The sequence below is a fragment of the Coffea arabica genome, chromosome 11c, assembly GCF_036785885.1.
Source record: "Coffea arabica cultivar ET-39 chromosome 11c, Coffea Arabica ET-39 HiFi, whole genome shotgun sequence".
Taxonomy (NCBI): Eukaryota; Viridiplantae; Streptophyta; class Magnoliopsida; order Gentianales; family Rubiaceae; genus Coffea; species Coffea arabica.
The window spans coordinates 22134239-22158275 of NC_092330.1; the positions used below are offsets into that span (position 1 = coordinate 22134239).

General features: G+C 43.8%; 9 non-coding genes and 19 pseudogenes across 9 annotated transcripts; all 28 read right to left on the bottom strand.

The window, feature by feature from the left end:
• Positions 1–303: 303 nt before the first annotated feature.
• LOC140020082 (5S ribosomal RNA) lies at positions 304–421 on the bottom strand (annotated as a pseudogene).
• A 927-nt stretch (positions 422–1348) lies between these two features.
• LOC140020632 (5S ribosomal RNA) lies at positions 1349–1466 on the bottom strand (annotated as a pseudogene).
• A 411-nt stretch (positions 1467–1877) lies between these two features.
• On the bottom strand, positions 1878–1996 carry LOC140020851 (5S ribosomal RNA). The gene has a single exon (XR_011824821.1). It is a non-coding gene; the product is annotated as a 5S ribosomal RNA (ribosomal RNA).
• A 927-nt stretch (positions 1997–2923) lies between these two features.
• On the bottom strand, positions 2924–3041 carry LOC140020083 (5S ribosomal RNA; annotated as a pseudogene).
• A 927-nt stretch (positions 3042–3968) lies between these two features.
• LOC140018877 (5S ribosomal RNA) lies at positions 3969–4086 on the bottom strand (annotated as a pseudogene).
• Positions 4087–4497: 411 nt separating this feature from the next.
• Positions 4498–4616, bottom strand: LOC140020852 (5S ribosomal RNA). Its single transcript, XR_011824822.1, has one exon. It is a non-coding gene; the product is annotated as a 5S ribosomal RNA (ribosomal RNA).
• Positions 4617–5543: 927 nt separating this feature from the next.
• LOC140018486 (5S ribosomal RNA) lies at positions 5544–5661 on the bottom strand (annotated as a pseudogene).
• A 925-nt stretch (positions 5662–6586) lies between these two features.
• Positions 6587–6704, bottom strand: LOC140020633 (5S ribosomal RNA; annotated as a pseudogene).
• A 411-nt stretch (positions 6705–7115) lies between these two features.
• Positions 7116–7234, bottom strand: LOC140020853 (5S ribosomal RNA). Its single transcript, XR_011824823.1, has one exon. It is a non-coding gene; the product is annotated as a 5S ribosomal RNA (ribosomal RNA).
• A 927-nt stretch (positions 7235–8161) lies between these two features.
• LOC140020084 (5S ribosomal RNA) lies at positions 8162–8279 on the bottom strand (annotated as a pseudogene).
• Positions 8280–9206: 927 nt separating this feature from the next.
• LOC140018878 (5S ribosomal RNA) lies at positions 9207–9324 on the bottom strand (annotated as a pseudogene).
• Positions 9325–9735: 411 nt separating this feature from the next.
• On the bottom strand, positions 9736–9854 carry LOC140020855 (5S ribosomal RNA). The gene has a single exon (XR_011824825.1). It is a non-coding gene; the product is annotated as a 5S ribosomal RNA (ribosomal RNA).
• Positions 9855–10781: 927 nt separating this feature from the next.
• On the bottom strand, positions 10782–10899 carry LOC140018879 (5S ribosomal RNA; annotated as a pseudogene).
• A 925-nt stretch (positions 10900–11824) lies between these two features.
• Positions 11825–11942, bottom strand: LOC140020470 (5S ribosomal RNA; annotated as a pseudogene).
• Positions 11943–12868: 926 nt separating this feature from the next.
• LOC140020634 (5S ribosomal RNA) lies at positions 12869–12986 on the bottom strand (annotated as a pseudogene).
• Positions 12987–13397: 411 nt separating this feature from the next.
• On the bottom strand, positions 13398–13516 carry LOC140020856 (5S ribosomal RNA). The gene has a single exon (XR_011824826.1). It is a non-coding gene; the product is annotated as a 5S ribosomal RNA (ribosomal RNA).
• Positions 13517–14443: 927 nt separating this feature from the next.
• On the bottom strand, positions 14444–14561 carry LOC140020085 (5S ribosomal RNA; annotated as a pseudogene).
• A 926-nt stretch (positions 14562–15487) lies between these two features.
• Positions 15488–15605, bottom strand: LOC140018487 (5S ribosomal RNA; annotated as a pseudogene).
• A 411-nt stretch (positions 15606–16016) lies between these two features.
• On the bottom strand, positions 16017–16135 carry LOC140020857 (5S ribosomal RNA). The gene has a single exon (XR_011824827.1). It is a non-coding gene; the product is annotated as a 5S ribosomal RNA (ribosomal RNA).
• Positions 16136–17062: 927 nt separating this feature from the next.
• On the bottom strand, positions 17063–17180 carry LOC140020728 (5S ribosomal RNA; annotated as a pseudogene).
• A 411-nt stretch (positions 17181–17591) lies between these two features.
• On the bottom strand, positions 17592–17710 carry LOC140020858 (5S ribosomal RNA). The gene has a single exon (XR_011824828.1). It is a non-coding gene; the product is annotated as a 5S ribosomal RNA (ribosomal RNA).
• A 927-nt stretch (positions 17711–18637) lies between these two features.
• LOC140020086 (5S ribosomal RNA) lies at positions 18638–18755 on the bottom strand (annotated as a pseudogene).
• Positions 18756–19680: 925 nt separating this feature from the next.
• On the bottom strand, positions 19681–19798 carry LOC140018880 (5S ribosomal RNA; annotated as a pseudogene).
• Positions 19799–20723: 925 nt separating this feature from the next.
• On the bottom strand, positions 20724–20841 carry LOC140018881 (5S ribosomal RNA; annotated as a pseudogene).
• Positions 20842–21252: 411 nt separating this feature from the next.
• LOC140020859 (5S ribosomal RNA) lies at positions 21253–21371 on the bottom strand. Its single transcript, XR_011824829.1, has one exon. It is a non-coding gene; the product is annotated as a 5S ribosomal RNA (ribosomal RNA).
• Positions 21372–22298: 927 nt separating this feature from the next.
• Positions 22299–22416, bottom strand: LOC140020087 (5S ribosomal RNA; annotated as a pseudogene).
• A 926-nt stretch (positions 22417–23342) lies between these two features.
• Positions 23343–23460, bottom strand: LOC140018488 (5S ribosomal RNA; annotated as a pseudogene).
• Positions 23461–23871: 411 nt separating this feature from the next.
• LOC140020860 (5S ribosomal RNA) lies at positions 23872–23990 on the bottom strand. The gene has a single exon (XR_011824830.1). It is a non-coding gene; the product is annotated as a 5S ribosomal RNA (ribosomal RNA).
• Between the last annotated feature and the right edge of the window lie 47 nt (positions 23991–24037).

Consider the following 24037-nt stretch of genomic DNA (forward strand, 5'->3'; position numbering starts at 1 on the left):
AAAGAGAAAAAGATATATTTGTAAACTAATTTCTAACTAATGCAAAGAAAAAACCAAATAAGAAAATAAATCAAATTGATTTTACTCAAATACATCATCCTAATCAAATTATATTGATAATATATATTTTTTACAAATTATTAAATCATTTATATCCGGATCCGGGTCTAATACGGGTCGGAATACTATATTCCGTATCCGACCCGTTTTTTTGTTTGAAAAAACGGATCCGGATCCGGATAACGGAATTAAATCCCTACCCATACCCGCAAAAATTTCAGGGATCCGATCCGGATCCGGGTGTAGACCCAACCCGTTGACCGGCCTAGGGTCACCCATCCTAGTACTACTGTCGCCCAAGCACGCTTAACTTCGAAGTTCTGATGGGATCCGGTGCATTAGTGCTGGTATGATCGCACCCGCCATGTTCCTTTCGCTTTATTCTTTTAAACTGCCCCGTCCTGTGAAGCAGTGTGGCTTTTCTGGACCCGAATTCATTTTAAGCGTCAATTCAAGAATTTCCCCTCATCCTTTTATTTATTTACTTTTACATTTTTTTCTTGTTGATTTGCACCATTTTTTTTTCCTTCGTCGCGCAACTCTCAATTATCCTGAAATTGATCCTTCACGCTTGCGCTTATACATTTGCGCCGACAACTTTGACCGACGATCCGGGCTTCGATCCAGCCGTACCGTTCCTGACTTGTCTCGCGCCTTCAGATCCGCCTTCATGCTTCGATGAGAAGCAAAATATAAAGCAATCGTTCCGACGGAGCTAAATTACTACAGCATAAAGAACGAAGGGAAAATTTGGATTTCGAAACAAAAAAGGGAGGGGTGCAACACGAGGATTTCCCAGGGGGTCACCTAGGGGTGTCAACGGGCCGGGTCCGGGCCGAAATTCATTATTCCGGACCCGGACCCGGATCCGACCCGTTTACCCGACGGGTCTTTTATTCGGTGTTCCGGATCCGGACCCGGCGAGTCTCGGATCCGGGTCGGGTCTACCCGAACATATTTGCCAAAATTTATAATTTCTAACAAAAAAGAGAAAAAGATATATTTGTAAACTAATTTCTAACTAATGCAAAGAAAAAACCAAATAAGAAAATAAATCAAATTGATTTTACTCAAATACATCATCCTAATCAAATTATATTGATAATATATATTTTTTACAAATTATTAAATCATTTATATCCGGATCCGGGTCTAATACGGGTCGGAATACTATATTCCGTATCCGACCCGTTTTTTTGTTTGAAAAAACGGATCCGGATCCGGATAACGGAATTAAATCCCTACCCATACCCGCAAAAATTTCAGGGATCCGATCCGGATCCGGGTGTAGACCCAACCCGTTGACCGGCCTAGGGTCACCCATCCTAGTACTACTGTCGCCCAAGCACGCTTAACTTCGAAGTTCTGATGGGATCCGGTGCATTAGTGCTAGTATGATCGCACCCGCCATTTTCCTTTCGCTTTATTCTTTTAAACTGCCACGTCCTGTGAAGCAGTTTGGCTTTTCTGGACCCGAATTCATTCTAAGCGTCAATTCATGAATTTCCTCTCATCCTTTTATTTATTTACTTTTATATTTTTTTCTTGTTGCTTTGCACCTTTTTTTTCACTCGTCGCACAACTCTCAATTATCCTGAAATTGATCCTTCACGCTTGCGCTTATACATTTGCGCCGACAACATTGACCGACGATCCGGGCTTCGATCCAGCCGTACCGTTCCTGACTTGTCTCGCGCTTTCAGATCCGCCTTCATGCTTCGATAAGAAGCAAAATATAAAGCAATCGTTCCGACGGAGCTAAATTACTACAGCATAAAGAACGAAGGGGAAATTTGGATTTCGAAACAAAAAAGGGAGGGGTGCAACACGAGGACTTCCCAGGGGGTCACCCATCCTAGTACTACTCTCGCCCAAGCACGCTTAACTTCGGAGTTCTGATGGGATCCGGTGCATTAGTGCTGGTATGATCGCACCCGCCATGTTCCTTTCGCTTTATTTTTTTAAACTGCCCCGTCCTGTGAAGCAGTGTGGCTTTTCTGGACCCGAATTCATTTTAAGCGTCAATTCAAGAATTTCCCCTCATCCTTTTATTTATTTACTTTTACATTTTTTTCTTGTTGATTTGCACCATTTTTTTTTCCCTCGTCGCGCAACTCTCAATTATCCTGAAATTGATCCTTCACGCTTGCGCTTATACATTTGCGCCGACAACTTTGACCGACGATCCGGGCTTCGATCCAGCCGTACCGTTCCTGACTTGTCTCGCGCCTTCAGATCCGCCTTCATGCTTCGATGAGAAGCAAAATATAAAGCAATCGTTCCGACGGAGCTAAATTACTACAGCATAAATAACGAAGGGGAAATTTGGATTTCGAAACAAAAAAGGGAGGGGTGCAACACGAGGATTTCCCAGGGGGTCACCTAGGGGTGTCAACGGGCCGGGTCCGGGCCGGAATTCATTATTCCGGACCCGGACCCGGATCCGACCCGTTTACCCGACGGGTCTTTTATTCGGTGTTCCGGATCCGGACCCGGCGAGTCTCGGATCCGGGTCGGGTCTACCCGAACAAATTTGCCAAAATTTATAATTTCTAACAAAAAAGAGAAAAAGATATATTTGTAAACTAATTTCTAACTAATGCAAAGAAAAAACCAAATAAGAAAATAAATCAAATTGATTTTACTCAAATACATCATCCTAATCAAATTATATTGATAATATATATTTTTTACAAATTATTAAATCATTTATATCCGGATCCGGGTCTAATACGGGTCGGAATACTATATTCCGTATCCGACCCGTTTTTTTGTTTGAAAAAACGGATCCGGATCCGGATAACGGAATTAAATCCCTACCCATACCCGCAAAAATTTCAGGGATCCGATCCGGATCCGGGTGTAGACCCAACCCGTTGACCGGCCTAGGGTCACCCATCCTAGTACTACTGTCGCCCAAGCACGCTTAACTTCGAAGTTCTGATGGGATCCGGTGCATTAGTGCTGGTATGATCGCACCCGCCATGTTCCTTTCGCTTTATTCTTTTAAACTGCCCCGTCCTGTGAAGCAGTGTGGCTTTTCTGGACCCGAATTCATTTTAAGCGTCAATTCAAGAATTTCCCCTCATCCTTTTATTTATTTACTTTTACATTTTTTTCTTGTTGATTTGCACCAGTTTTTTTTCCCTCGTCGCGCAACTCTCAATTATCCTGAAATTGATCCTTCACGCTTGCGCTTATACATTTGCGCCGACAACTTTGACCGACGATCCGGGCTTCGATCCAGCCGTACCGTTCCTGACTTGTCTCGCGCCTTCAGATCCGCCTTCATGCTTCGATGAGAAGCAAAATATAAAGCAATCGTTCAGACGGAACTAAATTACTACAGCATAAAGAACGAAGGGGAAATTTGGATTTCGAAACAAAAAAGGGAGGGGTGCAACACGAGGATTTCCCAGGGGGTCACCTAGGGGTGTCAACGGGCCGGGTCCGGGCCGGAATTCATTATTCCGGACCCGGACCCGGATCCGACCCGTTTACCCGACGGGTCTTTTATTCTGTGTTCCGGATCCGGACCCGGCGAGTCTCGGATCCGGGTCGGGTCTACCCGAACAAATTTGCCAAAATTTATAATTTCTAACAAAAAAGAGAAAAAGATATATTTGTAAACTAATTTCTAACTAATGCAAAGAAAAAACCAAATAAGAAAATAAATCAAATTGATTTTACTCAAATACATCATCCTAATCAAATTATATTGATAATATATATTTTTTATAAATTATTAAATCATTTATATCCGGATCCGGGTCTAATACGGGTCGGAATACTATATTCCGTATCCGACCCGTTTTTTTGTTTGAAAAAACGGATCCGGATCCGGATAACGGAATTAAATCCCTACCCATACCCGAAAAAATTTCAGGGATCCGATCCGGATCCGGGTCTAGACCCGACCCGTTGACAGGCCTAGGGTCACCCATCCTAGTACTACTGTCGCCCAAGCACGCTTAACTTCGGAGTTCTGATGGGATCCGGTGCATTAGTGCTGGTATGATCGCACCCGCCATGTTCCTTTCGCTTTATTCTTTTAAACTGCCACGTCCTGTGAAGCAGTTTGGCTTTTCTGGACCCGAATTCATTCTAAGCGTCAATTCATGAATTTCCTCTCATCCTTTTATTTATTTACTTTTATATTTTTTTCTTGTTGCTTTGCACCTTTTTTTTCACTCGTCGCACAACTCTCAATTATCCTGAAATTGATCCTTCACGCTTGCGCTTATACATTTGCGCCGACAACATTGACCGACGATCCGGGCTTCGATCCAGCCGTACCGTTCCTGACTTGTCTCGCGCCTTCAGATCCGCCTTCATGCTTCGATGAGAAGCAAAATATAAAGCAATCGTTCCGACGGAGCTAAATTACTACAGCATAAAGAACGAAGGGGAAATTTGGATTTCGAAACAAAAAAGGGAGGGGTGCAACACGAGGACTTCCCAGGGGGTCACCCATCCTAGTACTACTCTCGCCCAAGCACGCTTAACTTCGGAGTTCTGATGGGATCCGGTGCATTAGTGCTGGTATGATCGCACCCGCCATGTTCCTTTCGCTTTATTCTTTTAAACTGCCCCGTCCTGTGAAGCAGTGTGGCTTTTCTGGACCCGAATTCATTTTAAGCGTCAATTCAAGAATTTCCCCTCATCCTTTTATTTATTTACTTTTACATTTTTTTCTTGTTGATTTGCACCATTTTTTTTTCCTTCGTCGCGCAACTCTCAATTATCCTGAAATTGATCCTTCACGCTTGCGCTTATACATTTGCGCCGACAACTTTGACCGACGATCCGGGCTTCGATCCAGCCGTACCGTTCCTGACTTGTCTCGCGCCTTCAGATCCGCCTTCATGCTTCGATGAGAAGCAAAATATAAAGCAATCGTTCCGACGGAGCTAAATTACTACAGCATAAAGAACGAAGGGAAAATTTGGATTTCGAAACAAAAAAGGGAGGGGTGCAACACGAGGATTTCCCAGGGGGTCACCTAGGGGTGTCAACGGGCCGGGTCCGGGCCGAAATTCATTATTCCGGACCCGGACCCGGATCCGACCCGTTTACCCGACGGGTCTTTTATTCGGTGTTCCGGATCCGGACCCGGCGAGTCTCGGATCCGGGTCGGGTCTACCCGAACATATTTGCCAAAATTTATAATTTCTAACAAAAAAGAGAAAAAGATATATTTGTAAACTAATTTCTAACTAATGCAAAGAAAAAACCAAATAAGAAAATAAATCAAATTGATTTTACTCAAATACATCATCCTAATCAAATTATATTGATAATATATATTTTTTACAAATTATTAAATCATTTATATCCGGATCCGGGTCTAATACGGGTCGGAATACTATATTCCTTATCCGACCCGTTTTTTTGTTTGAAAAAACGGATCCGGATCCGGATAACGGAATTAAATCCCTACCCATACCCGAAAAAATTTCAGGGATCCGATCCGGATCCGGGTCTAGACCCGACCCGTTGACAGGCTTAGGGTCACCCATCCTAGTACTACTGTCGCCCAAGCACGCTTAACTTCGGAGTTCTGATGGGATCCGGTGCATTAGTGCTGGTATGATCGCACCCGCCATGTTCCTTTCGCTTTATTCTTTTAAACTGCCACGTCCTGTGAAGCAGTTTGGCTTTTCTGGACCCGAATTCATTCTAAGCGTCAATTCATGAATTTCCTCTCATCCTTTTATTTATTTACTTTTATATTTTTTTCTTGTTGCTTTGCACCTTTTTTTTCACTCGTCGCACAACTCTCAATTATCCTGAAATTGATCCTTCACGCTTGCGCTTATACATTTGCGCCGACAACTTTGACCGACGATCCGGGCTTCGATCCAGCCGTACCGTTCCTGACTTGTCTCGCGCCTTCAGATCCGCCTTCATGCTTCGATGAGAAGCAAAATATAAAGCAATCGTTCCGACGGAGCTAAATTACTACAGCATAAAGAACGAAGGGGAAATTTGGATTTCGAAACAAAAAAGGGAGGGGTGCAACACGAGGATTTCCCAGGGGGTCACCTAGGGGTGTCAACGGGCCGGGTCCGGGCCGGAATTCATTATTCCGGACCCGGACCCGGATCCGACCCGTTTACCCGACGGGTCTTTTATTCTGTGTTCCGGATCCGGACCCGGCGAGTCTCGGATCCGGGTCGGGTCTACCCGAACAAATTTGCCAAAATTTATAATTTCTAACAAAAAAGAGAAAAAGATATATTTGTAAACTAATTTCTAACTAATGCAAAGAAAAAACCAAATAAGAAAATAAATCAAATTGATTTTACTCAAATACATCATCCTAATCAAATTATATTGATAATATATATTTTTTACAAATTATTAAATCATTTATATCCGGATCCGGGTCTAATACGGGTCGGAATACTATATTCCGTATCCGACCCGTTTTTTTGTTTGAAAAAACGGATCCGGATCCGGATAACGGAATTAAATCCCTACCCATACCCGCAAAAATTTCAGGGATCCGATCCGGATCCGGGTGTAGACCCAACCCGTTGACCGGCCTAGGGTCACCCATCCTAGTACTACTGTCGCCCAAGCACGCTTAACTTCGAAGTTCTGATGGGATCCGGTGCATTAGTGCTAGTATGATCGCACCCGCCATTTTCCTTTCGCTTTATTCTTTTAAACTGCCACGTCCTGTGAAGCAGTTTGGCTTTTCTGGACCCGAATTCATTCTAAGCGTCAATTCATGAATTTCCTCTCATCCTTTTATTTATTTACTTTTATATTTTTTTCTTGTTGCTTTGCACCTTTTTTTTCACTCGTCGCACAACTCTCAATTATCCTGAAATTGATCCTTCACGCTTGCGCTTATACATTTGCGCCGACAACATTGACCGACGATCCGGGCTTCGATCCAGCCGTACCGTTCCTGACTTGTCTCGCGCTTTCAGATCCGCCTTCATGCTTCGATAAGAAGCAAAATATAAAGCAATCGTTCCGACGGAGCTAAATTACTACAGCATAAAGAACGAAGGGGAAATTTGGATTTCGAAACAAAAAAGGGAGGGGTGCAACACGAGGACTTCCCAGGGGGTCACCCATCCTAGTACTACTCTCGCCCAAGCACGCTTAACTTCGGAGTTCTGATGGGATCCGGTGCATTAGTGCTGGTATGATCGCACCCGCCATGTTCCTTTCGCTTTATTTTTTTAAACTGCCCCGTCCTGTGAAGCAGTGTGGCTTTTCTGGACCCGAATTCATTTTAAGCGTCAATTCAAGAATTTCCCCTCATCCTTTTATTTATTTACTTTTACATTTTTTTCTTGTTGATTTGCACCATTTTTTTTTCCCTCGTCGCGCAACTCTCAATTATCCTGAAATTGATCCTTCACGCTTGCGCTTATACATTTGCGCCGACAACTTTGACCGACGATCCGGGCTTCGATCCAGCCGTACCGTTCCTGACTTGTCTCGCGCCTTCAGATCCGCCTTCATGCTTCGATGAGAAGCAAAATATAAAGCAATCGTTCCGACGGAGCTAAATTACTACAGCATAAATAACGAAGGGGAAATTTGGATTTCGAAACAAAAAAGGGAGGGGTGCAACACGAGGATTTCCCAGGGGGTCACCTAGGGGTGTCAACGGGCCGGGTCCGGGCCGGAATTCATTATTCCGGACCCGGACCCGGATCCGACCCGTTTACCCGACGGGTCTTTTATTCGGTGTTCCGGATCCGGACCCGGCGAGTCTCGGATCCGGGTCGGGTCTACCCGAACAAATTTGCCAAAATTTATAATTTCTAACAAAAAAGAGAAAAAGATATATTTGTAAACTAATTTCTAACTAATGCAAAGAAAAAACCAAATAAGAAAATAAATCAAATTGATTTTACTCAAATACATCATCCTAATCAAATTATATTGATAATATATATTTTTTACAAATTATTAAATCATTTATATCCGGATCCGGGTCTAATACGGGTCGGAATACTATATTCCGTATCCGACCCGTTTTTTTGTTTGAAAAAACGGATCCGGATCCGGATAACGGAATTAAATCCCTACCCATACCCGCAAAAATTTCAGGGATCCGATCCGGATCCGGGTGTAGACCCAACCCGTTGACCGGCCTAGGGTCACCCATCCTAGTACTACTGTCGCCCAAGCACGCTTAACTTCGAAGTTCTGATGGGATCCGGTGCATTAGTGCTGGTATGATCGCACCCGCCATGTTCCTTTCGCTTTATTCTTTTAAACTGCCCCGTCCTGTGAAGCAGTGTGGCTTTTCTGGACCCGAATTCATTTTAAGCGTCAATTCAAGAATTTCCCCTCATCCTTTTATTTATTTACTTTTACATTTTTTTCTTGTTGATTTGCACCAGTTTTTTTTCCCTCGTCGCGCAACTCTCAATTATCCTGAAATTGATCCTTCACGCTTGCGCTTATACATTTGCGCCGACAACTTTGACCGACGATCCGGGCTTCGATCCAGCCGTACCGTTCCTGACTTGTCTCGCGCCTTCAGATCCGCCTTCATGCTTCGATGAGAAGCAAAATATAAAGCAATCGTTCCGACGGAACTAAATTACTACAGCATAAAGAACGAAGGGGAAATTTGGATTTCGAAACAAAAAAGGGAGGGGTGCAACACGAGGATTTCCCAGGGGGTCACCTAGGGGTGTCAACGGGCCGGGTCCGGGCCGGAATTCATTATTCCGGACCCGGACCCGGATCCGACCCGTTTACCCGACGGGTCTTTTATTCTGTGTTCCGGATCCGGACCCGGCGAGTCTCGGATCCGGGTCGGGTCTACCCGAACAAATTTGCCAAAATTTATAATTTCTAACAAAAAAGAGAAAAAGATATATTTGTAAACTAATTTCTAACTAATGCAAAGAAAAAACCAAATAAGAAAATAAATCAAATTGATTTTACTCAAATACATCATCCTAATCAAATTATATTGATAATATATATTTTTTATAAATTATTAAATCATTTATATCCGGATCCGGGTCTAATACGGGTCGGAATACTATATTCCGTATCCGACCCGTTTTTTTGTTTGAAAAAACGGATCCGGATCCGGATAACGGAATTAAATCCCTACCCATACCCGAAAAAATTTCAGGGATCCGATCCGGATCCGGGTCTAGACCCGACCCGTTGACAGGCCTAGGGTCACCCATCCTAGTACTACTGTCGCCCAAGCACGCTTAACTTCGGAGTTCTGATGGGATCCGGTGCATTAGTGCTGGTATGATCGCACCCGCCATGTTCCTTTCGCTTTATTCTTTTAAACTGCCACGTCCTGTGAAGCAGTTTGGCTTTTCTGGACCCGAATTCATTCTAAGCGTCAATTCATGAATTTCCTCTCATCCTTTTATTTATTTACTTTTATATTTTTTTCTTGTTGCTTTGCACCTTTTTTTTCACTCGTCGCACAACTCTCAATTATCCTGAAATTGATCCTTCACGCTTGCGCTTATACATTTGCGCCGACAACATTGACCGACGATCCGGGCTTCGATCCAGCCGTACCGTTCCTGACTTGTCTCGCGCCTTCAGATCCGCCTTCATGCTTCGATGAGAAGCAAAATATAAAGCAATCGTTCCGACGGAGCTAAATTACTACAGCATAAAGAACGAAGGGGAAATTTGGATTTCGAAACAAAAAAGGGAGGGGTGCAACACGAGGACTTCCCAGGGGGTCACCCATCCTAGTACTACTCTCGCCCAAGCACGCTTAACTTCGGAGTTCTGATGGGATCCGGTGCATTAGTGCTGGTATGATCGCACCCGCCATGTTCCTTTCGCTTTATTCTTTTAAACTGCCCCGTCCTGTGAAGCAGTGTGGCTTTTCTGGACCCGAATTCATTTTAAGCGTCAATTCAAGAATTTCCCCTCATCCTTTTATTTATTTACTTTTACATTTTTTTCTTGTTGATTTGCACCATTTTTTTTTCCTTCGTCGCGCAACTCTCAATTATCCTGAAATTGATCCTTCACGCTTGCGCTTATACATTTGCGCCGACAACTTTGACCGACGATCCGGGCTTCGATCCAGCCGTACCGTTCCTGACTTGTCTCGCGCCTTCAGATCCGCCTTCATGCTTCGATGAGAAGCAAAATATAAAGCAATCGTTCCGACGGAGCTAAATTACTACAGCATAAAGAACGAAGGGAAAATTTGGATTTCGAAACAAAAAAGGGAGGGGTGCAACACGAGGATTTCCCAGGGGGTCACCTAGGGGTGTCAACGGGCCGGGTCCGGGCCGAAATTCATTATTCCGGACCCGGACCCGGATCCGACCCGTTTACCCGACGGGTCTTTTATTCGGTGTTCCGGATCCGGACCCGGCGAGTCTCGGATCCGGGTCGGGTCTACCCGAACATATTTGCCAAAATTTATAATTTCTAACAAAAAAGAGAAAAAGATATATTTGTAAACTAATTTCTAACTAATGCAAAGAAAAAACCAAATAAGAAAATAAATCAAATTGATTTTACTCAAATACATCATCCTAATCAAATTATATTGATAATATATATTTTTTACAAATTATTAAATCATTTATATCCGGATCCGGGTCTAATACGGGTCGGAATACTATATTCCTTATCCGACCCGTTTTTTTGTTTGAAAAAACGGATCCGGATCCGGATAACGGAATTAAATCCCTACCCATACCCGAAAAAATTTCAGGGATCCGATCCGGATCCGGGTCTAGACCCGACCCGTTGACAGGCCTAGGGTCACCCATCCTAGTACTACTGTCGCCCAAGCACGCTTAACTTCGGAGTTCTGATGGGATCCGGTGCATTAGTGCTGGTATGATCGCACCCGCCATGTTCCTTTCGCTTTATTCTTTTAAACTGCCACGTCCTGTGAAGCAGTTTGGCTTTTCTGGACCCGAATTCATTCTAAGCGTCAATTCATGAATTTCCTCTCATCCTTTTATTTATTTACTTTTATATTTTTTTCTTGTTGCTTTGCACCTTTTTTTTCACTCGTCGCACAACTCTCAATTATCCTGAAATTGATCCTTCACGCTTGCGCTTATACATTTGCGCCGACAACTTTGACCGACGATCCGGGCTTCGATCCAGCCGTACCGTTCCTGACTTGTCTCGCGCCTTCAGATCCGCCTTCATGCTTCGATGAGAAGCAAAATATAAAGCAATCGTTCCGACGGAGCTAAATTACTACAGCATAAAGAACGAAGGGGAAATTTGGATTTCGAAACAAAAAAGGGAGGGGTGCAACACGAGGATTTCCCAGGGGGTCACCTAGGGGTGTCAACGGGCCGGGTCCGGGCCGGAATTCATTATTCCGGACCCGGACCCGGATCCGACCCGTTTACCCGACGGGTCTTTTATTCTGTGTTCCGGATCCGGACCCGGCGAGTCTCGGATCCGGGTCGGGTCTACCCGAACAAATTTGCCAAAATTTATAATTTCTAACAAAAAAGAGAAAAAGATATATTTGTAAACTAATTTCTAACTAATGCAAAGAAAAAACCAAATAAGAAAATAAATCAAATTGATTTTACTCAAATACATCATCCTAATCAAATTATATTGATAATATATATTTTTTACAAATTATTAAATCATTTATATCCGGATCCGGGTCTAATACGGGTCGGAATACTATATTCCGTATCCGACCCGTTTTTTTGTTTGAAAAAACGGATCCGGATCCGGATAACGGAATTAAATCCCTACCCATACCCGCAAAAATTTCAGGGATCCGATCCGGATCCGGATGTAGACCCAACCCGTTTACCGGCCTAGGGTCACCCATCCTAGTACTACTGTCGCCCAAGCACGCTTAACTTCGAAGTTCTGATGGGATCCGGTGCATTAGTGCTGGTATGATCGCACCCGCCATGTTCCTTTCGCTTTATTCTTTTAAACTGCCCCGTCCTGTGAAGCAGTGTGGCTTTTCTGGACCCGAATTCATTTTAAGCGTCAATTCAAGAATTTCCCCTCATCCTTTTATTTATTTACTTTTACATTTTTTTCTTGTTGATTTGCACCATTTTTTTTCCCTCGTCGCGCAACTCTCAATTATCCTGAAATTGATCCTTCACGCTTGCGCTTATACATTTGCGCCGACAACTTTGACCGACGATCCGGGCTTCGATCCAGCCGTACCGTTCCTGACTTGTCTCGCGCCTTCAGATCCGCCTTCATGCTTCGATGAGAAGCAAAATATAAAGCAATCGTTCCGACGGAGCTAAATTACTACAGCATAAAGAACGAAGGGGAAATTTGGATTTCGAAACAAAAAAGGGAGGGGTGCAACACGAGGATTTCCCAGGGGGTCACCTAGGGGTGTCAACGGGCCGGGTCCGGGCCGGAATTCATTATTCCGGACCCGGACCCGGATCCGACCCGTTTACCCGACGGGTCTTTTATTCGGTGTTCCGGATCCGGACCCGGCGAGTCTCGGATCCGGGTCGGGTCTACCCGAACATATTTGCCAAAATTTATAATTTCTAACAAAAAAGAGAAAAAGATATATTTGTAAACTAATTTCTAACTAATGCAAAGAAAAAACCAAATAAGAAAATAAATCAAATTGATTTTACTCAAATACATCATCCTAATCAAATTATATTGATAATATATATTTTTTACAAATTATTAAATCATTTATATCCGGATCCGGGTCTAATACGGGTCGGAATACTATATTCCGTATCCGACCCGTTTTTTTGTTTGAAAAAACGGATCCGGATCCGGATAACGGAATTAAATCCCTACCCATACCCGCAAAAATTTCAGGGATCCGATCCGGATCCGGGTGTAGACCCAACCCGTTGACCGGCCTAGGGTCACCCATCCTAGTACTACTGTCGCCCAAGCACGCTTAACTTCGAAGTTCTGATGGGATCCGGTGCATTAGTGCTAGTATGATCGCACCCGCCATTTTCCTTTCGCTTTATTCTTTTAAACTGCCACGTCCTGTGAAGCAGTTTGGCTTTTCTGGACCCGAATTCATTCTAAGCGTCAATTCATGAATTTCCTCTCATCCTTTTATTTATTTACTTTTATATTTTTTTCTTGTTGCTTTGCACCTTTTTTTTCACTCGTCGCACAACTCTCAATTATCCTGAAATTGATCCTTCACGCTTGCGCTTATACATTTGCGCCGACAACATTGACCGACGATCCGGGCTTCGATCCAGCCGTACCGTTCCTGACTTGTCTCGCGCTTTCAGATCCGCCTTCATGCTTCGATAAGAAGCAAAATATAAAGCAATCGTTCCGACGGAGCTAAATTACTACAGCATAAAGAACGAAGGGGAAATTTGGATTTCGAAACAAAAAAGGGAGGGGTGCAACACGAGGACTTCCCAGGGGGTCACCCATCCTAGTACTACTCTCGCCCAAGCACGCTTAACTTCGGAGTTCTGATGGGATCCGGTGCATTAGTGCTGGTATGATCGCACCCGCCATGTTCCTTTCGCTTTATTCTTTTAAACTGCCCCGTCCTGTGAAGCAGTGTGGCTTTTCTGGACCCGAATTCATTTTAAGCGTCAATTCAAGAATTTCCCCTCATCCTTTTATTTATTTACTTTTACATTTTTTTCTTGTTGATTTGCACCATTTTTTTTTCCCTCGTCGCGCAACTCTCAATTATCCTGAAATTGATCCTTCACGCTTGCGCTTATACATTTGCGCCGACAACTTTGACCGACGATCCGGGCTTCGATCCAGCCGTACCGTTCCTGACTTGTCTCGCGCCTTCAGATCCGCCTTCATGCTTCGATGAGAAGCAAAATATAAAGCAATCGTTCCGACGGAGCTAAATTACTACAGCATAAAGAACGAAGGGGAAATTTGGATTTCGAAACAAAAAAGGGAGGGGTGCAACACGAAGATTTCCCAGGGGGTCACCTAGGGGTGTCAACGGGCCGGGTCCGGGCCGGAATTCATTATTCCGGACCCGGACCCGGATCCGACCCGTTTACCCGACGGGTCTTTTATTCGGTGTTCCGGATCCGGACCCGGCGAGTCTCGGATCCGGGTCGGGTCTACCCGAACAAATTTGCCAAAATTTATAATTTCTAACAAAAAAGAGAAAAAGATATATTTGTAAACTAATTTCTAACTAATGCAAAGAAAAAACCAAATAAGAAAATAAATCAAATTGATTTTACTCAAATACATCATCCTAATCAAATTATATTGATAATATATATTTTTTACAAATTATTAAATCATTTATATCCGGATCCGGGTCTAATACGGGTCGGAATACTATATTCCGTATCCGACCCGTTTTTTTGTTTGAAAAAACGGATCCGGATCCGGATAACGGAATTAAATCCCTACCCATACCCGCAAAAATTTCAGGGATCCGATCCGGATCCGGATGTAGACCCAACCCGTTGACCGGCCTAGGGTCACCCATCCTAGTACTACTGTCGCCCAAGCACGCTTAACTTCGAAGTTCTGATGGGATCCGGTGCATTAGTGCTGGTATGATCGCACCCGCCATGTTCCTTTCGCTTTATTCTTTTAAACTGCCCCGTCCTGTGAAGCAGTGTGGCTTTTCTGGACCCGAATTCATTTTAAGCGTCAATTCAAGAATTTCCCCTCATCCTTTTATTTATTTACTTTTACATTTTTTTCTTGTTCATTTGCACCATTTTTTTTCCCTCGTCGCGCAACTCTCAATTATCCTGAAATTGATCCTTCACGCTTGCGCTTATACATTTGCGCCGACAACTTTGACCGACGATCCGGGCTTCGATCCAGCCGTACCGTTCCTGACTTGTCTCGCGCCTTCAGATCCGCCTTCATGCTTCGATGAGAAGCAAAATATAAAGCAATCGTTCCGACGGAGCTAAATTACTACAGCATAAAGAACGAAGGGGAAATTTGGATTTCGAAACAAAAAAGGGAGGGGTGCAACACGAGGATTTCCCAGGGGGTCACCTAGGGGTGTCAACGGGCCGGGTCCGGGCCGGAATTCATTATTCCGGACCCGGACCCGGATCCGACCCGTTTACCCGACGGGTCTTTTATTCTGTGTTCCGGATCCGGACCCGGCGAGTCTCGGATCCGGGTCGGGTCTACCCGAACAAATTTGCCAAAATTTATAATTTCTAACAAAAAAGAGAAAAAGATATATTTGTAAACTAATTTCTAACTAATGCAAAGAAAAAACCAAATAAGAAAATAAATCAAATTGATTTTACTCAAATACATCATCCTAATCAAATTATATTGATAATATATATTTTTTATAAATTATTAAATCATTTATATCCGGATCCGGGTCTAATACGGGTCGGAATACTATATTCCGTATCCGACCCGTTTTTTTGTTTGAAAAAACGGATCCGGATCCGGATAACGGAATTAAATCCCTACCCATACCCGAAAAAATTTCAGGGATCCGATCCGGATCCGGGTCTAGACCCGACCCGTTGACAGGCTTAGGGTCACCCATCCTAGTACTACTGTCGCCCAAGCACGCTTAACTTCGGAGTTCTGATGGGATCCGGTGCATTAGTGCTGGTATGATCGCACCCGCCATGTTCCTTTCGCTTTATTCTTTTAAACTGCCACGTCCTGTGAAGCAGTTTGGCTTTTCTGGACCCGAATTCATTCTAAGCGTCAATTCATGAATTTCCTCTCATCCTTTTATTTATTTACTTTTATATTTTTTTCTTGTTGCTTTGCACCTTTTTTTTCACTCGTCGCACAACTCTCAATTATCCTGAAATTGATCCTTCACGCTTGCGCTTATACATTTGCGCCGACAACATTGACCGACGATCCGGGCTTCGATCCAGCCGTACCGTTCCTGACTTGTCTCGCGCCTTCAGATCCGCCTTCATGCTTCGATAAGAAGCAAAATATAAAGCAATCGTTCCGACGGAGCTAAATTACTACAGCATAAAGAACGAAGGGGAAATTTGGATTTCGAAACAAAAAAGGGAGGGGTGCAACACGAGGACTTCCCAGGGGGTCACCCATCCTAGTACTACTCTCGCCCAAGCACGCTTAACTTCGGAGTTCTGATGGGATCCGGTGCATTAGTGCTGGTATGATCGCACCCGCCATGTTCCTTTCGCTTTATTCTTTTAAACTGCCCCGTCCTGTGAAGCAGTGTGGCTTTTCTGGACCCGAATTCATTTTAAGCGTCAATTCAAGAATTTCCCCTCATCCTTTTATTTATTTACTTTTACATTTTTTTCTTGTTGATTTGCACCATTTTTTTTTCCCTCGTCGCGCAACTCTCAATTATCCTGAAATTGATCCTTCACGCTTGCGCTTATACATTTGCGCCGACAACTTTGACCGACGATCCGGGCTTCGATCCAGCCGTACCGTTCCTGACTTGTCTCGCGCCTTCAGATCCGCCTTCATGCTTCGATGAGAAGCAAAATATAAAGCAATCGTTCCGACGGAGCTAAATTACTACAGCATAAAGAACGAAGGGGAAATTTGGATTTCGAAACAAAAAAGGGAGGGGTGCAACACGAGGATTTCCCAGGGGGTCACCTAGGGGTGTCAACGGGCCGGGTCCGGGCCGGAATTCATTATTCCGGACCCGGACCCGGATCCGACCCGTTTACCCGACGGGTCTTTTATTCGGTGTTCCGGATCCGGACCCGGCGAGTCTCGGATCCGGGTCGGGTCTACCCGAACAAATTTGCCAAAATTTATAATTTCTAACAAAAAAGAGAAAAAGATATATTTGTAAACTAATTTCTAACTAATGCAAAGAAAAAACCAAATAAGAAAATAAATCAAATTGATTTTACTCAAATACATCATCCTAATCAAATTATATTGATAATATATATTTTTTACAAATTATTAAATCATTTATATCCGGATCCGGGTCTAATACGGGTCGGAATACTATATTCCGTATCCGACCCGTTTTTTTGTTTGAAAAAACGGATCCGGATCCGGATAACGGAATTAAATCCCTACCCATACCCGCAAAAATTTCAGGGATCCGATCCGGATCCGGGTGTAGACCCAACCCGTTGACCGGCCTAGGGTCACCCATCCTAGTACTACTGTCGCCCAAGCACGCTTAACTTCGAAGTTCTGATGGGATCCGGTGCATTAGTGCTCGTATGATCGCACCCGCCATTTTCCTTTCGCTTTATTCTTTTAAACTGCCACGTCCTGTGAAGCAGTTTGGCTTTTCTGGACCCGAATTCATTCTAAGCGTCAATTCATGAATTTCCTCTCATCCTTTTATTTATTTACTTTTATATTTTTTTCTTGTTGCTTTGCACCTTTTTTTTCACTCGTCGCACAACTCTCAATTATCCTGAAATTGATCCTTCACGCTTGCGCTTATACATTTGCGCCGACAACATTGACCGACGATCCGGGCTTCGATCCAGCCGTACCGTTCCTGACTTGTCTCGCGCTTTCAGATCCGCCTTCATGCTTCGATAAGAAGCAAAATATAAAGCAATCGTTCCGACGGAGCTAAATTACTACAGCATAAAGAACGAAGGGGAAATTTGGATTTCGAAACAAAAAAGGGAGGGGTGCAACACGAGGACTTCCCAGGGGGTCACCCATCCTAGTACTACTCTCGCCCAAGCACGCTTAACTTCGGAGTTCTGATGGGATCCGGTGCATTAGTGCTGGTATGATCGCACCCGCCATGTTCCTTTCGCTTTATTCTTTTAAACTGCCCCGTCCTGTGAAGCAGTGTGGCTTTTCTGGACCCGAATTCATTTTAAGCGTCAATTCAAGAATTTCCCCTCATCCTTTTATTTATTTACTTTTACATTTTTTTCTTGTTGATTTGCACCATTTTTTTTTCCCTCGTCGCGCAACTCTCAATTATCCTGAAATTGATCCTTCACGCTTGCGCTTATACATTTGCGCCGACAACTTTGACCGACGATCCGGGCTTCGATCCAGCCGTACCGTTCCTGACTTGTCTCGCGCCTTCAGATCCGCCTTCATGCTTCGATGAGAAGCAAAATATAAAGCAATCGTTCCGACGGAGCTAAATTACTACAGCATAAAGAACGAAGGGGAAATTTGGATTTCGAAACAAAAAAGGGAGGGGTGCAACACGAGGATTTCCCAGGGGGTCACCTAGGGGTGTCAACGGGCCGGGTCCGGGCCGGAATTCATTATTCCGGACCCGGACCCGGATCCGACCCGTTTACCCGACGGGTCTTTTATTCGGTGTTCCGGATCCGGACCCGGCGAGTCTCGGATCCGGGTCGGGTCTACCCGAACAAATTTGCCAAAATTTATAATTTCTAACAAAAAAGAGAAAAAGATATATTTGTAAACTAATTTCTAACTAATGCAAAGAAAAAACCAAATAAGAAAATAAATCAAATTGATTTTACTCAAATACATCATCCTAATCAAATTATATTGATAATATATATTTTTTACAAATTATTAAATCATTTATATCCGGATCCGGGTCTAATACGGGTCGGAATACTATATTCCGTATCCGACCCGTTTTTTTGTTTGAAAAAACGGATCCGGATCCGGATAACGGAATTAAATCCCTACCCATACCCGCAAAAATTTCAGGGATCCGATCCGGATCCGGATGTAGACCCAACCCGTTGACCGGCCTAGGGTCACCCATCCTAGTACTACTGTCGCCCAAGCACGCTTAACTTCGAAGTTCTGATGGGATCCGGTGCATTAGTGCTGGTATGATCGCACCCGCCATTTTCCTTTCGCTTTATTCTTTTAAACTGCCACGTCCTGTGAAGCAGTTTGGCTTTTCTGGACCCGAATTCATTCTAAGCGTCAATTCATGAATTTCCTGTCATCCTTTTATTTATTTACTTTTATATTTTTTTCTTGTTGCTTTGCACCTTTTTTTTCACTCGTCGCACAACTCTCAATTATCCTGAAATTGATCCTTCACGCTTGCGCTTATACATTTGCGCCGACAACATTGACCGACGATCCGGGCTTCGTTCCAGCCGTACCGTTCCTGACTTGTCTCGCGCTTTCAGATCCGCCTTCATGTTTCGATAAGAAGCAAAATATAAAGCAATCGTTCCGACGGAGCTAAATTACTACAGCATAAAGAACGAAGGGGAAATTTGGATTTCGAAACAAAAAAGGGAGGGGTGCAACACGAGGATTTCCCAGGGGGTCACCTAGGGGTGTCAACGGGCCGGGTCCGGGCCGGAATTCATTATTCCGGACCCGGACCCGGATCCGACCCGTTTACCCGACGGGTCTTTTATTCGGTGTTCCGGATCCGGACCCGGCGAGTCTCGGATCCGGGTCGGGTCTACCCGAACATATTTGCCAAAATTTATAATTTCTAACAAAAAAGAGATAAAGATATATTTGTAAACTAATTTCTAACTAATGCAAAGAAAAAACCAAATAAGAAAATAAATCAAATTGATTTTACTCAAATACATCATCCTAATCAAATTATATTGATAATATATATTTTTTACAAATTATTAAATCATTTATATCCGGATCCGGGTCTAATACGGGTCGGAATACTATATTCCGTATCCGACCCGTTTTTTTGTTTGAAAAAACGGATCCGGATCCGGATAACGGAATTAAATCCCTACCCATACCCGAAAAAATTTCAGGGATCCGATCCGGATCCGGGTCTAGACCCGACCCGTTGACAGGCCTAGGGTCACCCATCCTAGTACTACTGTCGCCCAAGCACGCTTAACTTCGGAGTTCTGATGGGATCCGGTGCATTAGTGCTGGTATGATCGCACCCGCCATGTTCCTTTCGCTTTATTCTTTTAAACTGCCACGTCCTGTGAAGCAGTTTGGCTTTTCTGGACCCGAATTCATTCTAAGCGTCAATTCATGAATTTCCTCTCATCCTTTTATTTATTTACTTTTATATTTTTTTCTTGTTGCTTTGCACCTTTTTTTTCACTCGTCGCACAACTCTCAATTATCCTGAAATTGATCCTTCACGCTTGCGCTTATACATTTGCGCCGACAACTTTGACCGACGATCCGGGCTTCGATCCAGCCGTACCGTTCCTGACTTGTCTCGCGCCTTCAGATCCGCCTTCATGCTTCGATGAGAAGCAAAATATAAAGCAATCGTTCCGACGGAGCTAAATTACTACAGCATAAAGAACGAAGGGGAAATTTGGATTTCGAAACAAAAAAGGGAGGGGTGCAACACGAGGATTTCCCAGGGGGTCACCTAGGGGTGTCAACGGGCCGGGTCCGGGCCGGAATTCATTATTCCGGACCCGGACCCGGATCCGACCCGTTTACCCGACGGGTCTTTTATTCTGTGTTCCGGATCCGGACCCGGCGAGTCTCGGATCCGGGTCGGGTCTACCCGAACAAATTTGCCAAAATTTATAATTTCTAACAAAAAAGAGAAAAAGATATATTTGTAAACTAATTTCTAACTAATGCAAAGAAAAAACCAAATAAGAAAATAAATCAAATTGATTTTACTCAAATACATCATCCTAATCAAATTATATTGATAATATATATTTTTTATAAATTATTAAATCATTTATATCCGGATCCGGGTCTAATACGGGTCGGAATACTATATTCCGTATCCGACCCGTTTTTTTGTTTGAAAAAACGGATCCGGATCCGGATAACGGAATTAAATCCCTACCCATACCCGAAAAAATTTCAGGGGTCCGATCCGGATCCGGGTCTAGACCCGACCCGTTGACAGGCCTAGGGTCACCCATCCTAGTACTACTGTCGCCCAAGCACGCTTAACTTCGGAGTTCTGATGGGATCCGGTGCATTAGTGCTGGTATGATCGCACCCGCCATGTTCCTTTCGCTTTATTCTTTTAAACTGCCACGTCCTGTGAAGCAGTTTGGCTTTTCTGGACCCGAATTCATTCTAAGCGTCAATTCATGAATTTCCTCTCATCCTTTTATTTATTTACTTTTATATTTTTTTCTTGTTGCTTTGCACCTTTTTTTTCACTCGTCGCACAACTCTCAATTATCCTGAAATTGATCCTTCACGCTTGCGCTTATACATTTGCGCCGACAACATTGACCGACGATCCGGGCTTCGATCCAGCCGTACCGTTCCTGACTTGTCTCGCGCCTTCAGATCCGCCTTCATGCTTCGATAAGAAGCAAAATATAAAGCAATCGTTCCGACGGAGCTAAATTACTACAGCATAAAGAACGAAGGGGAAATTTGGATTTCGAAACAAAAAAGGGAGGGGTGCAACACGAGGACTTCCCAGGGGGTCACCCATCCTAGTACTACTCTCGCCCAAGCACGCTTAACTTCGGAGTTCTGATGGGATCCGGTGCATTAGTGCTGGTATGATCGCACCCGCCATGTTCCTTTCGCTTTATTCTTTTAAACTGCCCCGTCCTGTGAAGCAGTGTGGCTTTTCTGGACCCGAATTCATTTTAAGCGTCAATTCAAGAATTTCCCCTCATCCTTTTATTTATTTACTTTTACATTTTTTTCTTGTTGATTTGCACCATTTTTTTTTCCCTCGTCGCGCAACTCTCAATTATCCTGAAATTGATCCTTCACGCTTGCGCTTATACATTTGCGCCGACAACTTTGACCGACGATCCGGGCTTCGATCCAGCCGTACCGTTCCTGACTTGTCTCGCGCCTTCAGATCCGCCTTCATGCTTCGATGAGAAGCAAAATATAAAGCAATCGTTCCGACGGAGCTAAATTACTACAGCATAAAGAACGAAGGGGAAATTTGGATTTCGAAACAAAAAAGGGAGGGGTGCAACACGAGGATTTCCCAGGGGGTCACCTAGGGGTGTCAACGGGCCGGGTCCGGGCCGGAATTCATTATTCCGGACCCGGACCCGGATCCGACCCGTTTACCCGACGGGTCTTTTATTCGGTGTTCCGGATCCGGACCCGGCGAGTCTCGGATCCGGGTCGGGTCTACCCGAACAAATTTGCCAAAATTTATAATTTCTAACAAAAAAGAGAAAAAGATATATTTGTAAACTAATTTCTAACTAATGCAAAGAAAAAACCAAATAAGAAAATAAATCAAATTGATTTTACTCAAATACATCATCCTAATCAAATTATATTGATAATATATATTTTTTACAAATTATTAAATCATTTATATCCGGATCCGGGTCTAATACGGGTCGGAATACTATATTCCGTATCCGACCCGTTTTTTTGTTTGAAAAAACGGATCCGGATCCGGATAACGGAATTAAATCCCTACCCATACCCGCAAAAATTTCAGGGATCCGATCCGGATCCGGATGTAGACCCAACCCGTTGACCGGCCTAGGGTCACCCATCCTAGTACTACTGTCGCCCAAGCACGCTTAACTTCGAAGTTCTGATGGGATCCGGTGCATTAGTGCTGGTATGATCGCACCCGCCATGTTCCTTTCGCTTTATTCTTTTAAACTGCCCCGTCCTGTGAAGCAGTGTGGCTTTTCTGGACCCGAATTCATTTTAAGCGTCAATTCAAGAATTTCCCCTCATCCTTTTATTTATTTACTTTTACATTTTTTTCTTGTTCATTTGCACCATTTTTTTTCCCTCGTCGCGCAACTCTCAATTATCCTGAAATTGATCCTTCACGCTTGCGCTTATACATTTGCGCCGACAACTTTGACCGACGATCCGGGCTTCGATCCAGCCGTACCGTTCCTGACTTGTCTCGCGCCTTCAGATCCGCCTTCATGCTTCGATGAGAAGCAAAATATAAAGCAATCGTTCCGACGGAGCTAAATTACTACAGCATAAAGAACGAAGGGGAAATTTGGATTTCGAAACAAAAAAGGGAGGGGTGCAACACGAGGATTTCCCAGGGGGTCACCTAGGGGTGTCAACGGGCCGGGTCCGGGCCGGAATTCATTATTCCGGACCCGGACCCGGATCCGACCCGTTTACCCGACGGGTCTTTTATTCTGTGTTCCGGATCCGGACCCGGCGAGTCTCGGATCCGGGTCGGGTCTACCCGAACAAATTTGCCAAAATTTATAATTTCTAACAAAAAAGAGAAAAAGATATATTTGTAAACTAATTTCTAACTAATGCAAAGAAAAAACCAAATAAGAAAATAAATCAAATTGATTTTACTCAAATACATCATCCTAATCAAATTATATTGATAATATATATTTTTTATAAATTATTAAATCATTTATATCCGGATCCGGGTCTAATACGGGTCGGAATACTATATTCCGTATCCGACCCGTTTTTTTGTTTGAAAAAACGGATCCGGATCCGGATAACGGAATTAAATCCCTACCCATACCCGAAAAAATTTCAGGGATCCGATCCGGATCCGGGTCTAGACCCGACCCGTTGACAGGCTTAGGGTCACCCATCCTAGTACTACTGTCGCCCAAGCACGCTTAACTTCGGAGTTCTGATGGGATCCGGTGCATTAGTGCTGGTATGATCGCACCCGCCATGTTCCTTTCGCTTTATTCTTTTAAACTGCCACGTCCTGTGAAGCAGTTTGGCTTTTCTGGACCCGAATTCATTCTAAGCGTCAATTCATGAATTTCCTCTCATCCTTTTATTTATTTACTTTTATATTTTTTTCTTGTTGCTTTGCACCTTTTTTTTCACTCGTCGCACAACTCTCAATTATCCTGAAATTGATCCTTCACGCTTGCGCTTATACATTTGCGCCGACAACATTGACCGACGATCCGGGCTTCGATCCAGCCGTACCGTTCCTGACTTGTCTCGCGCCTTCAGATCCGCCTTCATGCTTCGATAAGAAGCAAAATATAAAGCAATCGTTCCGACGGAGCTAAATTACTACAGCATAAAGAACGAAGGGGAAATTTGGATTTCGAAACAAAAAAGGGAGGGGTGCAACACGAGGACTTCCCAGGGGGTCACCCATCCTAGTACTACTCTCGCCCAAGCACGCTTAACTTCGGAGTTCTGATGGGATCCGGTGCATTAGTGCTGGTATGATCGCACCCGCCATGTTCCTTTCGCTTTATTCTTTTAAACTGCCCCGTCCTGTGAA